Raw genomic sequence first — 16,552 nt, 5'->3', positions numbered from 1 at the left:
TATGTTCAATAAAAGGTGTTTTAAAATGGTTGGCTAAGTCTTTTATGTGGCACATTGTAGGGTGTGTTTGAAGCCGTTGTTTTTGTACAGATGGGGTAAACACCGCACCATACCAAGCTTGCCTAGACAGGAGACTTAATAAAGGATGCTGGCGGCATTTGCACTACAGTATACCATATTTACTGTAAGTACACAGCCAACACACAAAGTAGTAAGTCCAAAAACATTCACATTTCCCTCCGTAGAGGAAACTGGACAATGTTGCTGCTGATACATCCCAGTGAGGATATTCATTGCAATAAGTGAAACCATAGCATTTCCAGGCAGGAAGACTGTGAAAATGAGAAACAAAAAAAAAATCTATTTCCTGTAGCTGCGAAATAGGTTCATTGTAAGGTCAAGATACTGGGATTCCTAAGACAGAGAGTCCAACCTCTGGGGTTGAACATAATGTGTTCCAGAACAGCGGTTGACCTCTACCTTATTTGCACATTGGAAATTTAAATACGTATTAAAAAATGTTTTAGGGTCAACCTATATAAAACTGTACAGGCAGTTTTGTGTACATATACAAGCACTGCTAATTTCAAAACATGAAAACTATTTTTCTCACAGATGTTTCTCTCTCATCTCCTTTTTCATTGTTTTTTCTCATCACTCAAGTGTTCCTTGCTGAACTGAACTCTGAGTTATGTGCAACTTGAGAGGCATATTTTTCCCCTCAAAAAACTGGATTCCAAATTGTTTAATCTTAGAGGCGTTCCACTGTATGAAACATAAAATAATGAATTCTAACTAACTTAAACCGAACTCATTGTGGTGTTATTCTGCAACAAGCCAAATGCCTGAATAGAATAAAAAAAAAGAAAAAAAAAACATCTACCGTTTACATTTGTCAACCGCTTTGTTCACTCAAAGCATGACTCACTTTTGCCTCTTGACAAGATGGTACAGGCTAGCGGGAGCTTGTTTTCCAAGCTGGGAGGAACCTGACGTCATGATATATTCTGCTTTTTCTTTGTCTTTGCACCGCAAACTAAACCTATAAACTAAATTTGTCACTTTTTTTTTTTTTACTTACCAACGTGATTTCATGTGATTTCATCATTGTCTTCACCCGCAGTAAGGCTCATATGAAAGTAGCTTGCACTGCTCAGAAGAAAAAAAATGACAACAACAACAATGAACAAATCATTATAATGCTGTGCACGGATACATGATTTATAACATCAGCGGTTAACTTCTTTTTGCACTGTGGGACAGTTAAAAAGACTTAGGTGCATGAGGGACACCCTTTATTATCGCTCATCATGTTGTCCTTGTTCAAAGTTGTTGTATTGTTTTGTACAACATGCACTTGTATAACTACTAAGGGTTTTATGAGAAACAGATCACTTTAATTTACATGATATGTTGTGGCAATATTTTTTTTGAAATATGACCGGCATCTCTATGTCTGACAACTGAATTACTGCTTAACTTATTTTTACACTTGCATGTACTGTATGTCGTAGTTAGTATAGGTAGCTACACATCATGAATCCCTAACGACCGTGATGATGTTTGTCCATGTGTTTTGGCTGTAGCCTGCGTGCGTTGAACAAATTAGATGTCTCTTAAATCCACTGTGGAATAAAGAAAGTCAACGGGCGTGGGTGAAATTCTTCATAGCAAGTAATATGTTCCATCCAACGACTGAACGGAACAGTCAAGTCTCAACAAGACACAGACTTTATGAAAGGTGAAAGGGGAATTTGTTTCTCGAGAGTATCAGTACGCATTTGTACAGGTTTTTAAACTGATAATGATGCTCCTCAGGAATACAGTGGAACCTCCAAAGTTGAACATGGAGTTCATTCTCAATTTTATGCAAATGCCTCAAAAGTTAAACAAATCTCTGGGTTCGCGCCATCGCTATGCGTGACATCAGCATCGGCTCAGTGAACCTCTATAGCAGCGTTAATTGTTGTTCTATATTGTAGAAACGAAATTAAACAACAAATAACAAAAAAATTGACCCTCGTTGGAAATAATTTGGACAATCCTGCTCTTAAAGTGTAACTCCACATTGCTTTTTCTTTGGCTTTTTGTAACGCCAACATAGAAGGGGTTCAAAGAGGACATGTGTGATGATAACCGTACAACCATAAATGCAACTCTACTGCAAAATGGGAAGGTCATTTCCTAACAGCTATGTTGTAATGCACAACACAACAGAAACAGAACCAATGTTGTAATAGCGTAAAGCGCAAACTCCTCAGCCAGATTAAATACTGCTGATGAGTTCATTGTAAACAACAGTATGGCAACAACTGAGTAGCCATACTTCAAATGCAGCTACTGTCATTTTGTGGCGTTAATAAAAATGACCACCAACGTTTTTTTGACCCAGCACTAATTAGGGATCCCAGCGGTTATTTGTTTTTGTAAATCATGCACACGGCAACTATTAATTGAATAGAAGCGGCAATTAGTGCAATTACGGTAAACACACTTATTGTGTACAATAAAGTACGCAATAATTCCTGCAATACCTATACAACTCCACTAGGGGTCAGCATCTCTCTGCAAACACCTTGTTTCTCCCTCTCCATTACAGTACAGCATGTGTTTTGGGTGAGTATAGTTTAAATTTATTTTAGTTTAATTATGCCGTGTTCATGTGATCATGTCGAAATGTCCTTGGGAAGCATACTGAACCCCGAGTTGCTCCTGATGCTGTGTCATCAGTAGGTAAATGTGCTAGCAGTGTCAATATGTATAGTGCCTTGGAGGTATACTATACAAGTGAAAGACCATTTACCATGATCATATGGCAGTTAGAAATGTTAAGATGTTCACTTAAAAATGCCCTGTACATGTAAAAAAGGTTTTATGATGAACCTGGAAGTAATTAAGTTACTTTACATTATTTCTTGAATGGATTGGATGTGATAAAGGATACAGATGGGGATTCCACTGTATCTCAAACGATGCTCCCTGCCTCCCTTATTCCCTCCCCCCCCTTTCCAAACGCTGTTGCTGACTGGTTGGGCGGGTTACGTAACACATATAGGACCCTGTGCACGTTGCTGCGACCACAATGCATAGCAACACGTACTGGGATTAAACAGCATTATGGAGGCATTGATGGAACGATCACACACACGAATCCAAACAATCAATGAATTAATGAGGTTGACAAGGATTCCTCTACCTGCAAGCTCTGACTATAAAATGTATCCCACTATGTACGCATGCTATACTTTGGTATTAAAGCAGGGGCGATGTATTCATGAAAAATGGAAATCACAATCATCTTGGAGGTATATGTCATTTATTTCTATAATTATGTCCTAACTCCTGAAGCAGACTGACCACAGCTCCCCGCCTCCCCCTCCTCCATCCCAAAGCTGTCATCCTGAGCGTGCTCGGCTCGCAGTCTCTAAACGCCCGGATGATGAGAAGAGCCAGGCGACGTGCGCGGCAACATGGTGGCGTGAGTGGCTCCCAGTGAGGGCAGACATCACTCCCAAGGCACGGAGACAGCCAGGGGCAGGGGGACGACGTCAAGCAACCACTGGAATCTGTGACATATTCGACGCAGAGCAACCTCAGTGGGAACATACGGACGGAGACTTTGAGGCGACACACGGCGGCGTATTTTTTCCCTTCTACCTCCTGGAGGTGTTTTGTCGGTAAGTACTTCATATTAAATATACGCCAGTGACCTCTAACCTTGCATAGAGCGCCATTGTTGCTTCCTCATGGGCTAGTGTTTATGAGTAGCTAGCTTGTTGTGTGAAGGAAGAGCGGGCCTGTCGAGTGAACGCGTATATTTCAATCGTCTCCCTAGTATGAAAGTCACGCAGCCTTCTCACTGGTTAAATGACACTTCAGTGTTGCATTTCGCTGCCGAGTGGCAACATTTTTCTACCATCGTCCCGTGGCACGTTGCAAGCCGAGTGAATGGAAGTGTAGCTGCACGTGTGGGACTTCCCAGTCCCACACAATAGCGCACATTTGAAAAAAAAACCTTGCTTCAAGGACTTGGACAGGTCGCCAGTCGTAACAAATGTGGTAAAGTGGACACGCCAGGTTTTTAACGGGCGTCTGGTCATTTCACTGTTGATCACGCGAGTTCATTTCACTCTGTTGGGCAGGGAAAGCCACCAGAGTGCTTGGCGTCGAGGCGGGTTCACGCATGCGCACTGTGTATCACTGACCTGTGTCTCATTGCCCAATAATTTGGGGATATTTTTGGGATTTGGGACCTTTTTTGGACACATCTCCACAGGTTCAGGTAACTTGCAAACACTACCAACATATTGTACTCAAGTACAAGTTTAAAAGTACAGCTACTTTGCTTAAGTTTTACCCAAATGCAAGTAAAAGCACAGCTCTAAAAATCTACTAAGGCAAAGGGGTTGAAAGACTTATATACTTAAAAAAGGCAATAGAGTATTTTAAAAACTCCAAATAAAAAAGAAAATACTCAATTGTGAGTAAATGTAGTTTATTTTCAACCGCTGGTGATTACTGTAACTCTTGTAGCATATTGTGTCTACTATTTAATTGAGCCATATGAGGTAGTGCCCAGCCAATTCAGATACAAACCTGATGAATGTGAGAAGCCAGACACTCATTATGGTCCTCCTACTGGGGGGTACCAATCCTGTTGTCAACATGATACATTTTACACCACAAAAGAGTGCGCATGCAGGAGGTGGAAAGAATAGCAGGAACACAATCCTTCTGTAAGCAACATGAAAATCATAAAATCCAGAAATATTAGAGTCAGAATGTATTTGTAGGTAGGCTGTTGTTCTGTATTACAGAAAACAACAAAGCGGGACACGTTACTGGCTCCCTAATTGCATAAATGAAGTTTCACATTTCTAGTATAGTAGAAATGGTAGTTCTAGCTTCCACAATCATTGTTTTCAATTGAATAATTCAAAGCACACATGTACACACATACACTGTAGTGGTGTTTTGACTGGATGGGTTGGAGTGAAGTCTACAATTTGAAACAGTGGAATTGATGGTGAAAAAGGAGTTTGTGAGTTAATAATCAATCCTCATATCATGATAAGAGAGCAAGAAAGTACACAACTGTGTTTCTGTTGTTTGCAGTCAAAGAAAAAGGTGTGTCAGAGAAAACACTATTGGTTTCAGACAACTTCGAAAGTTTTAAAAATGCAAAAGACTCAGAATGCTGTGGTTTGTCAAGCCATAAAAGGTTTTTAAAATAGACATAATAGACTGTCGTCTTTGGCTTGTTTAGTTTTACGACGAAGTGGAATGGCAACGGCAAGCCAGAGTTGTTAAATTTTCCAACTGTGGAAGCTGTTTTGAAAAAAAAAAATACAGTTTCAGGGCACCCAGAACATCCGTTTCCATGTGAATGAAAGGCTGAAACGATACTTTGCTGTTTTGACCTGAAAACGTTTCCGTGTGGACAGCCCCTGAGCTTATATACTTCAAACCATCCATCCATCTTTCTAACAGTAGGGAAGTAATATTGACTGTATTTGCATTTGCCCACAATTCACCAATGTTTGTATTGTAGAACTCGCAAGTGAGACGTTTGAATGCTGTTAAGATGCGTTGCAAGCCTGTGTGTTTTACCATGCTGTTTTTAATCTGAAGAAACATTTCGTTAAGTTCAATATTTGGTTGCATTGGAAGCCGTCTAACTGTCTTATTTGGACTTGATGTTTTTTGTTTGGATAAACATGTACTGTTGTCCTCAAAATTATTCTTACCCTTCTTAATATTTTAGATTTTATATTTTTGTGATGAAATTAATGTATTTTGTCAAGTTTATGATGTTTATGACAATACACAATTTGCGAAATTCTTTATTTCAGGGGTATTTTATTCATGGATTTAAAAAAAAATGTAATGTTCAAAATGATTCATACCCTAGGTTTACTGAGTCCAATGTCTTTCTTTAATAGTCACTAGCATAGCCTTTGTTGTTTATGGCTGCTTCTAGACTATTCTTGTACATCATTGTCCTTGAACCATTTCTTCACTTCCTTGGCGGTATGTTTTGGATCATTGTCTTACTGGTACTTCCAGTTGTGGCCGAGCTGGAGTTTCTCAGCAGATTCCTTCACGTTTTCATCAAGGATGCTGATGTAATCCTCCTTTCTCATGGTTCCTTAGACCCTGACGAGGTTCCCTGTGCCGCGGGAAGAGAAGCATCCACGTAGCATTATGTTTCCACCACCATGCTTGACGGTGGGCACTGTGTTCTTCAGATTGTATGCTTCCCCTTTGTTCCTGCAGACGTATTTAACATCCATATGGCGAAATAACTCCAACTTCGTCTCATCAGACCACAGGATGGTTAACCAAAAGCTGGGATCTTGCTTCAGATTACCTATAGCAAAGGCCATGCGAGCCTCCAGATGTTTCTTCTTGAGCAGTGGCGTCTTCCTACGTCCATGAAGACCTCCTCTCGCTCAAGGGTGGACCATGACACTTTCGTCCCTGCCTGGTCAAGCGTTTTAAGTAGGGCCTTTGTTGTGGTCCTTGCCTGTGATCAGGGGTATGAATAATTTGAGGACAACTGTACTTCTTGTTATACTTCTTTGGCAGTTAATGTTAAACGAGGGCCTTAAACAGTGCTTTATTGTTTTCATGTGTTTAAATTACAACAGTTTTAGTACTCTTGACACTTGTATAGTCATTAAGAATGCTACAACGTTGCTTAAAATACTGACTGTACAGTTTAAAGACTTTAAATTGTAGTTTGACTCTGAAATCGGATTCATTCAGCTTCAGTTATTTCCTTTGGGAACTATTATCTTATAAATGTACAAATTGTCTGGAATGGATTATGGATTGTTTTTTACTTTAAACGTTCCACCGTATTAGTAATTTATTTCACAAGACTGGCTTCTTACTCTGGCCTTGTGCTCCAATTAGAAAATAAAAATAAGACAATAGCGAAGAATGTGCATATGGTGATTGTTTTAAAGTTGCTCTTTATCTGTGCTCTGCTGTCAGCACGAGCCCCCACCCCACTCATATGAATCTAAAATAGTCTGTATGGAATTTTCAATTTATTATTAGTGTGCTCAGGTTTTGCAGCCAGTTGTAGTCTTACTGATGGAATACATGAAGGGTGTGTTAACATCAGCCATGGTGTTTGTGGTGTTTCTTATATGGAAAGAGCCTTCTTAATGTTTTTGAAACATTGCTATTCTAAATCAGTGGCAAAGGAAATGACATATCTAAAAGTTTGACAAAGTCTTACTGTAATGATGCTGTCTCCATGGACACTTTGGCAAAAACAGTAAAGGAGTTTATATTGCTCGTTTTTTCTGAGCCTTATTAAAATTATCCCAAATTTCCCAAGGTTGGTTCATCGAGGCTTTAGGGACAGATTTGATGTATACGTGGCTGTTCTCTGACCTTTTTGTAGAGGCAAAGAAGACGGCTAAAACATTCTGTGGGTGCAGCCTCAGCTGAGACCACGTCATTGTAGACACAAATGCTTCATAACAGACAGCAAATAGCTGTTATGTCATTTTTGGTAGTTTAGTGTTGGAAATGTTGTCTAAGTGTCGAGGAACAGTGGTGGTGGGGGAGTGGGGGAGGGAGTGTATATTGTGTAATGTTTTCATGTTCGACACAACACAGAGTACAGAGTCAGACCAGTTTTCATGGAGGAGAGCTCTCTCTGTATTGTGCATGTTGACAGATCGGTCGATTATTTTTTTAGATTAATCAATGAATTGGATTAAAAAAAACTCACATTTTTACTTTCCGCTTCTTAGTAGCACTCCCTTTTAAGAATGCATGAATGAACTTTTTCCCTCCCCAAAATCATAGCAAAGACTGAAATTGAACTGACAAACACTCTACTGCAAATCAACAAGTCACTGGCACAGACTGCTACAAGTGCATCACCAATAAATAAATAGGAAGTAACAAATAAATAAACTTTAGGGGCAGGCTTTGTGTTTGGCATCGGCTTGTCTGCTCTGGGGGGAGGGGCGGTGCCTTGTTCGATGGTCAAGTTGTGAAGCACGTAGTAAGGTGATACGGCCTGCGCTGGACAGGCACAGATAACTATTTGTAGTTTCACTGTTCTACCACTAGGTTTTGTGTGTACACATGGTAAGAGGTGTGCATAAATATATGCATTTTCCTATGCACAAGTACAAGTGGATAAATCCCATACATAAAAGAATGGACATGGGTTGCTTCTGTTCCACGAAGCATGCAACTTGTCCACTGCCAGTGTCACTGCTGCTGCTGCAAAAATGATAAATGTTAGCTACTTTAGATCCGTCCGGACTCAGCACACGTTCTCCCGCCTTGAGCCATTGACCGGTGGAAGGGGAGTAATGTCATTCCCCTGATTCAGCCTGAACGAATCATCTCCATGCATATGGTTCTTTTTACACTTATTTTACCACCATAGAGTGTGTGCTTTTTGTGTCAGTGAATAAAAGAGACGGACAGAAACAGAAATGGATGTAGCTTGGCTAACTTGTCTAAAGCCTAGGTCACAACTGGTCGTACAGGTCCTACGGCCTGTCTCTGTGCAAATAAACGCAAGAAACACACAAAGAGAGTGCATGTGACACACTGATTTTTGAAGCCGTAGACTGGCCGCAGAGGTTCTTTGTCATGTCAGACAAACCCTTCGGGTGCTTGCGTTTTTTTCAGGTTGTAAGACACACTTTGTACATTGTCGTGAGTTGACCGTATGGCCAACGTGTGTCTTTTATACATTTTGCTGGTGTCAAGTTTGGGCAAAATGTAAATTTTTTTCATAGGTCGTACTTGCAGACTCCTATGTGTGTACGCCATACGTGCAACCCACATACTGTACATAATTTGTGCGGCCAACGCACGTTCAGATGTTTCACACGTCCGCCATGCATGTTGAGAGATTACTCCTTCATGGTAACCACACTGTGTTCTCCACAAACAAAAAAAATGCAGCAATTTGGGGAACGCCAAAAATGGCATGTCCGGTTGTGATCTAGGCTTAATGAGACGTCAGCCTCTGCAAACATTGCTACAAAATGGCCACCCTTGTGGTTAAGAAAGATATAGTTGCGATGTAATTCCAATCACTTTATTAACAAGCAGCAAACACAACATGATGTAAACACACTCATACATATACAAAACATGGATCGGGTCTGTGCCTTATCCCTATATGTATTTCAAATTGTTTTCAGCATGTAAAGCTATAACTGAAAACTATAAAAAATGTCTTTTGTTCTTTGTTTTGTTTTGGATTTTCATTGTTTCTTATGGGGAAAAATGATTCCGCTAGAGTACTTTTTGGTTTGAGCCGGACGTTGTGGAACGGATCAATGACGCTAACAAAGTTTCCACTATGTTTGAGTCAATACAATAATACTTTATTCCAGAAGATGCTGAAAGTCTAATTTCTATATATTTTATCCGTGATTCGTTCATCGAGGCCAAAAAAAACACACCAGCAGAGCAGTTGCACCACCAAATTAAACAAGACCAACAAGAGTGAACACCGGCCAAGACATTTCAACTTCTGTATTAGGAGGTGTTTGTCTCTTATCAATTACTTTCCCTGGCAAGTCTCGCTCATCCTGTCAGACCTGCACAAGACTTTTGCTCTGTTTGTGAGACGGATACGCTCAGGTCGGATAGTGAAATGCACATCACATACCGGTCACATTCAAGCTTTAAATTGCATCATCATGTTTTTGTAGTCTGTCTAAGACTTTATTATATTGTCTAATAAGCGTGTGGAGTATTTTAGGTTTGGACTTCAATAGTGCTTTGTGTTAGCATTCAAAGCTATGTGTTTGCTTCTGCAGCTAAGCAGAATTGAAAATGAATGAATGGGTTGTAATGTCTAGAGGTTGACTTCACCCCTTCAGTTGTGGAAGTTTGTTTGTGGTTTATACCAGTAGATACCTGCTGTTTGGTTCTAATGATATTACTACAAGTGTAACAATAGGTAAGCTTCATCTCATCATTCAAAACGGGAAAGAAAACAAGATTTATGGGGAAAAAAGGCAGTGAGGTTCTTTTTTGGTTTCCATGACAATTCTGCACGATGCTGGCGGGTTCTTGTTGCTCATGTCTGGCAGTGTCACAGTCGCAGTAACAGAACAGTCTGTCTCTCCGGTCGTCCCACCTCACCCTGGGAGCACAATCACACTGTTATGTACTCGCTTGTCATGCCGATGACAACATCACGTGACTGCGTAGGCAGGGAGGAAATCATCATGCTGTATGTATGTGTGTATATATACCTGTGGGTGTGGGTGTGTGTGTAGATTCTTAAGCCAGGTTGTCAAAATAAGTAATTTAATTTGTAAAAATTAGAGTGTCAAGCATGTGTCAAAGCAACAGATGATATTATAACCCCTAACAATGAGCTTATTTTACCCAATCAGAAATTCCCGTCTGGAAAAGGCAATATAACAATAGCAAATGGGACAATCATATGGAAACTAATCCTGAAAGTAATAGTTGCAAATGAAGCATGTAAAATTATGAAGAAGCAATAAGTAAAGAAGCAGCAAAAAATGCTGATCGACTTGTCTTTATACAAATGCTGAAAGCTATTACCCCCACACACACACCTGAACTTCAATGCGAGTTTGAGAGAGGACAAAAGGTTAAAGACCATAGAATTTTATTGTGCTTGTGTGAACAGGGCTGAAGGCATAGCAAGAGATCAGATTCCGAAGCCTCTTTTTAGCATTGTATGCCTCACCTACTTGCTGACCCTTGCTAAAACCAAACCGGGTGTGAAAGCTTTTGACAACTCCTCTCCACAGACTTACAAAAGTAATGTCTTCATATGGTGGAAGATCTTGAAATGTTCACAGATCATGAAAGGTCTATTTAGTTGTTAGTGTTGACAGAAAGAGGCAGAAAACAAATGTTGACAACTCACAGGTACTCTCCGCCATTGTACTGCCTCGAGGTCCCTAACTTTTGAACGCTCTGCAAGCCAAGCATTATGTACCACCTATGAATCCAGCTTCGTTTAACATTTTAGTTAATATTGCTTCTTTGGGACTGTTTTTGCGTATGGGTGCGCGTTACGGGTATGCGCATGTGTACTCGACAGCTGTGAGTGACAGCCATTAAAGGCAGTCATCTTATTCGGGCCGAACGACAATTTCTATTTCTATTTAAATGTAATAAAATCTATTTTTTAAACTGTTCTTTTGAACCACTGATGGCAACATACTGTATTCTAGCTTGTGGTGTTCTTCTCTTATTTTTTGGTATAAAAAAATAAAATTTTGCGGCAGTTGCACATACTGAAGCCCCTTTTGAATCACAGCTTTGGTAATTTTCATTTCAGTGTGACTACGGGGGTCAGTCACCATTTAAATTAATCATAACTATTTCAGAGAGCTGTATGTGTATATGTATACATGTGTGTGTGTGTGTGTGTGTGTGTGTGTGTGTGTGTGTGTGTATATATATATATATATATATATTTAAATAAAATAATAGGTCTTACTTCCAAAATTGGTTTGCATGTCTTTTTTCAATCATTACAACTATTAGGCCACAGCCCAGTGATTGTGGACCCTCGTCGTGGAAGATCATGATGTGGCTTTTACCAACATTAAATACAAAAGTGAAGAAGATGAAGCCGCAGTGAGCGGTACTTTTACACCAACAAAGAGACAAATTAAAAATACAGAAGCTGAAATAAGTCAACATGTTTCAAGTATAAGGATACAATAAAAACCAACCTTTTTAATAAGTGGCAGAATGAGCTCAAAGAAGACCGTTTTATTGTGTAACATGATGCCTGAATACATACCGGTGGGTAGGAACTTATCAACCATAGCTGTATTTGAACACCAAAACGTCATTTTTGTATTCACATTTGAATTAAAATGGACTGAAAATTATACGTCTGTATTTCGTTAGTCAGTGATAAGTAGATAACAATAACAGTGGTAGATAACATAAAAAATATATAAGAAAAACATCCATAACCAACATCCATAATCATTCTTTATTTAATGAAGTAAGACTGGAATGGCCATATACCGCAATTATAAAAAAACATCACTGTATAGCAGAAAGCTTGTATTTAAATAGTCAAGGGAATCCACCACAATGGCGATTTTTTTTTTTTTTCTATGCCTCAGAGGATCACCGTAATCGCCAAGAACCAAAGCAGATGTCATTTAAACACATATTAAAACATTGGCAACAACTTAAAACGCACTAATTTAGTGCACGTATACGTACTGATTGAAGGTTTTGTCTTTGAAGAGGAACCTCAGACCAACATTACTGTAAATTCAGGTCTTTTGGTGTTCTTGCTGCTTTTGTAGCTGTGTATCTTTGGCTCACCCTCTCAGGCCTTGAGAGCTGTGTTAGTGTTTTCTGGTGGACTTCTGGGAGCTGCACGGTCACTATCAAAGCGTGGTCACACAGAGTGTCTCTTGTTTGGCTGCCGATTTGGTGTTAACTATGCTAATGACAAGGCTTGCTGTTAAACCCGTTTTACATATGGAACACAGTGCCGACATTGTTTTTCCTGCACTTCCAATATGTTTGTTCAGGAGTGCCCAGGGCTTGTTTGACTCAAATGAGTCACGATTTCACTGCTGCGGGACTGGGTCATTTTGAGTATTTGGGGAAAAAATAGCAACACTACACAAAAGATGGGGAACAATTGATTGCCTTGAGTAATGTAAATGACACACATCGCCACTTTTTTCATGTAATTTGCCTTAACAGGTCTACTTACCTGTGCATGGCATACACTGCAAGATTTTAGAAGTGTTTAAATGACAACTCGCACTGGAATAGAAAGTTGAAGCTAGTGATTGAGGTGCTCACACTGTTTGTTCAAGTCAATGTTGCTTAACTGTATCCCATCTGTGGCCAAGCTAATGCAAAATCTCGCTGACAACAAAGCATCATCCTTATCTTATTTGTGCCTTGATTTGTACTATAATTGCTCCACCTTTTATTCAGTTAACTGCTACGTCTTGTATAGTTGCCAGGTGTGTGGTCTACAAAAGCAAATTACCCCTGAGGTCTCTCATTAGAGCTGGGTCAAAAACATTGTCCACAAGTTGGCAGTAGCTCAATTTCATACACACCACCACTGAGGGAAAAGTCTGTAATAAATATACCAAATTGCTTCAATTGTATGAGATTGCCTTTGAAATGGATTTGTTTGTTGTTATTTTTGTGCCCACCTCTATCGAGAGGAGGTTGCAATATCTTAACTAGCCATTTCACCTAAAGGAATTATTCACAATTTGTGTGCTTTTCATATTATCTCAAGTAGATCTGTGGAATCATTCCTCAGTCTGTAAGACAAGCAATTGAAAAGGGCAAACACTCACCTGTCCATTTTTTTACGTGACACTCTTGTGTCGTTGTTTTGTATTGTTGTGTTGCGAGCAGTCCGTTTGCTTTGGTTCATGCTGCCATGTCAGTAATAGTCTGGGTCAAAATTTGACAGGGCATGGGCTCCATTTAAGGATGAGCAGCTGGCTCACTGGTCGCCGCTCATGTGACGCTGCTATTTCCAGCCAAATCATTCCTGCTCCTCGACGTCTTTAGCAACTAGCCCAAGTGACAGACATGTGACACCTCAGGCAGCGAGGAGGAGGCTGAAAGTTGGGGCAGGTAGCTTATCTGGTGACATCTAGCCACCTCAGAGGCTGGGAAGGTTGAACAATGGCATGCTGGTCAATTTAGTGCAGATGGCTGAAGATAAGGGAGGAATGAAGTGTGAAAGAATATAGTTGAAATTTAACAACAGTCCAAAAAACAAACTTATCAAAGTTGGGCAAATTACTTAAAAAAAAAAAAAAAAAAAAGTGATTAGTTATAGTTATTGTTACAAACTTTGATGCCGAACAGTTTGTTGTACTTCTGTACTGCTGTGCAGTGGTGCCAGAACTCCTATAAGACAGCCCATAGAAGGCCATAAAGATATGATAAAATTAATTGAGGTTACATTAATTGAGGTTACTGCTTTGCAACACATAAGGGACAATAAAGCACTGGGGATACTGTACTGTAGCATTTGTTTTCCCTAATCCATCTGTCTGCCAACCGGTTTAATTAAGTCATTGCATTTACATGTGCTAAAAAAATACATTCTTGCATAAATTGTGATGAAACAAGCTTTTGAAAATGCATGTAAACACCTTAATTAGGTAGTGTTAGATTTTTTTAAAGATCGGTTTAACATACAGGATCTAGATTATGCAGGGTTTCCGCTACATGTAATGGATCGTGGCAGGGCACCACGGCTCATTAAAAGCCATGTGCCAGTCTCAGTGGAGGTCATTGTCATTGTTCTGTTCTTACAAACATTAAATTCATCAAGATTATGAAGCCACAGGGGGAGAGACTGTTTACAGGAAACAAGGAGACTAAATAAAGATACAGAATTAAAGTAAGTAAATAGTTTTAAAGTTTATGGGTACAATAAAAACCTACCTGTTTATAAGTGACAGAATGTTGTTGAAGAAGACATTTTTGGTACGTTTTACAATGATACCTGAACACATCCCGGTGGGTAGAAACGTATCAAGTAACGGTATTTTAACACCAAAACTTCATTTTTGTATTCTCATTTGAATTCAAACAGACTGAAAATCGTATGTGTATTTCATTAGAAAAAAGTTTGTTTTCATCTACTTACTGGTTCAGTGCTGAGAACATTATTGTGTTCAGTACTGAATCATGTGATTAAGCTCTGATAAAGCTGAGTCTATTATTTTCTATTTCTAAAGAATTAAGGGTATTTATACTGAAGGAACTCTATGATTAGTAGTCTAGTACAGTTTCCCTTGTACACCTCTCCTCAATTTATGATGTTAACTTACATAATTTAACCTTTTTGGATGGATGATACTCCAAACATAGCCATGAAAACCAATTTGGAATGGAGCCTGGAAAATCCACTGATATCCAAAATATTGTACTTGTATTATTTAAGAAACCCCAGGGAAGCCCTGAGCGCGTGCAAGAATAAACAGGTCTTCTCCATATGTGACGGTGCTATTCTCGGGTAAAGTCAGGCCAGTGAAGTAGGAGAGCAAGATTGAATGTCGTTGAAGTTCTCCAGGATTCCCTGGGCTGAACAGCTGATGGCATCTTCATAATGTTTCACATGTTATTATTATGGTGCCGCAGCTCTATGGGAAACAACCACAACTGCTAATGCGCAATAGGCGTCTGTGGCAAGCCTGTCAACATAATGTTTATACATGAGGATGAAATGAAATGAAATCCTGTTATTTTCCCCGCACTCTGCAGCTTGTTTTGTTTCCTGTGGGGATTGTGGGTGAATCCACTTGACAATTCTGGGTGCACTGATTGAGTCAGTATGAAGGACTGCTATTGTACTGTATTGTTCATGGGCAACTTCCCGTCCACAGTTTTTGATATATCAACTAGGGGGGTGGGTATTGTTCAAAGAGTTCCATTTGAATTTACTTACTGGTGACTTCATTTGTACGATTTTCAGAAGTGAAAATGAGAAAACTCACTCACATCCTATGTAAATTGATTTTGCTATTTGTATCTTTGTATTTAATTAATAATTTGTACTTTCAATTCAAGTTGGACTCCGATCTGATCCACACAACTGAAATACTGCACAACAACATAAAACAAATACATTGAACAGTTTTTAAAAAACAAATAAAGTGGAATGCTTAGGCAAAACACAAATCTATTAGTTTAGTCTGGTAGAGTTTGTGTGAATCAACATATTGGGCATTTCCCCATCTGTGTGCACAAAGGGAACTCTAAATGGGAAATAATAAATTGATAATTTTTGTAACATTGGAGCTGGTAAAAAGGTCACCATATAAAATAGTAGTGGTGTCATAAGATCTCATGAGATTAAAACGTGACAAGATTTCTTGTTCAGAAAAATTTATTGTTGCCTAGGGCAACAATAAATTAATCACACAATAAATGAAAATGAACTTGATAATTTTCCTGGCCTCAATATATTGCCATCTGCATGCGTGTCTGTTTTCTTCGCCTCCTGCCTCCAAACAGGCAGGAAGAGAATTCACTCTGTGCCATGGTTTCAGTACCTTGGCGCATTTGTTCCATAGAACAATGGCATGAACAGAGTGAGCCCTTTTGTTAGTCATACAGTCTCTTCGTCTCGGTGGGTGGAGGCGGGGCCAGTCGCATACACACAAAGTGCAGAAGAGTGTAACGGAGTGGAAATTAAATTAGTAGCTTGCACTATATTGTCGTATATTTTTTATATTTTTTCAAAAAAGTAATGTTAAAATCTTGCCTCGTCCCGTTCTCGTAGACCCCAATCTCTTATATTGTCTGATCTCGTCAACTGTCATGACACTCCTGTAAAATAGCAAGCATATGTAACTCGGTAGACAACATTGCTGTTTTTGAAAATGAGTGTTTATCACACAGTACATCACAAATGCCATCCATTCCTGTTTGTGTCTTCATCACTTTATTGTGTTATGCATAGTGTGATGCTAAATTAGCAATGTTTTTTTTTTTATTTTTTTGCTTTGGTCCAACCACGGTACCAACATATACTGCAAGT

General features: G+C 39.3%; 1 protein-coding gene and 1 long non-coding RNA gene across 5 annotated transcripts in view; one reads left to right on the top strand and one right to left on the bottom strand.

Moving 5' to 3' along the window:
* Window positions 1-3,395: 3,395 nt before the first annotated feature.
* The window catches only part of slc20a2 (solute carrier family 20 member 2), a 48,351-nt gene continuing 35,194 nt past the window's right edge, over window positions 3,396-16,552 (top strand). For all 4 annotated transcript variants that reach the window (XR_008569942.1, XM_054772425.1, XM_054772424.1 and 1 more), the window contains exon 1: window positions 3,396-3,677. The gene's annotated coding sequence lies outside the window, so the exon portion shown is untranslated. The remainder of the gene's footprint in view (window positions 3,678-16,552) is intronic.
* Window positions 9,072-13,666, bottom strand: LOC129179322 (uncharacterized). The gene is made up of 2 exons (XR_008569943.1): window positions 13,344-13,666; window positions 9,072-10,144 (listed from the first exon to the last, which is right to left on the bottom strand). It is a non-coding gene; the product is annotated as an uncharacterized LOC129179322 (long non-coding RNA).

Source organism: Dunckerocampus dactyliophorus, chromosome 4, assembly GCF_027744805.1.
Source record: "Dunckerocampus dactyliophorus isolate RoL2022-P2 chromosome 4, RoL_Ddac_1.1, whole genome shotgun sequence".
Taxonomy (NCBI): Eukaryota; Metazoa; Chordata; class Actinopteri; order Syngnathiformes; family Syngnathidae; genus Dunckerocampus; species Dunckerocampus dactyliophorus.
This window is presented reverse-complemented; position numbering and strand designations above follow the sequence as displayed.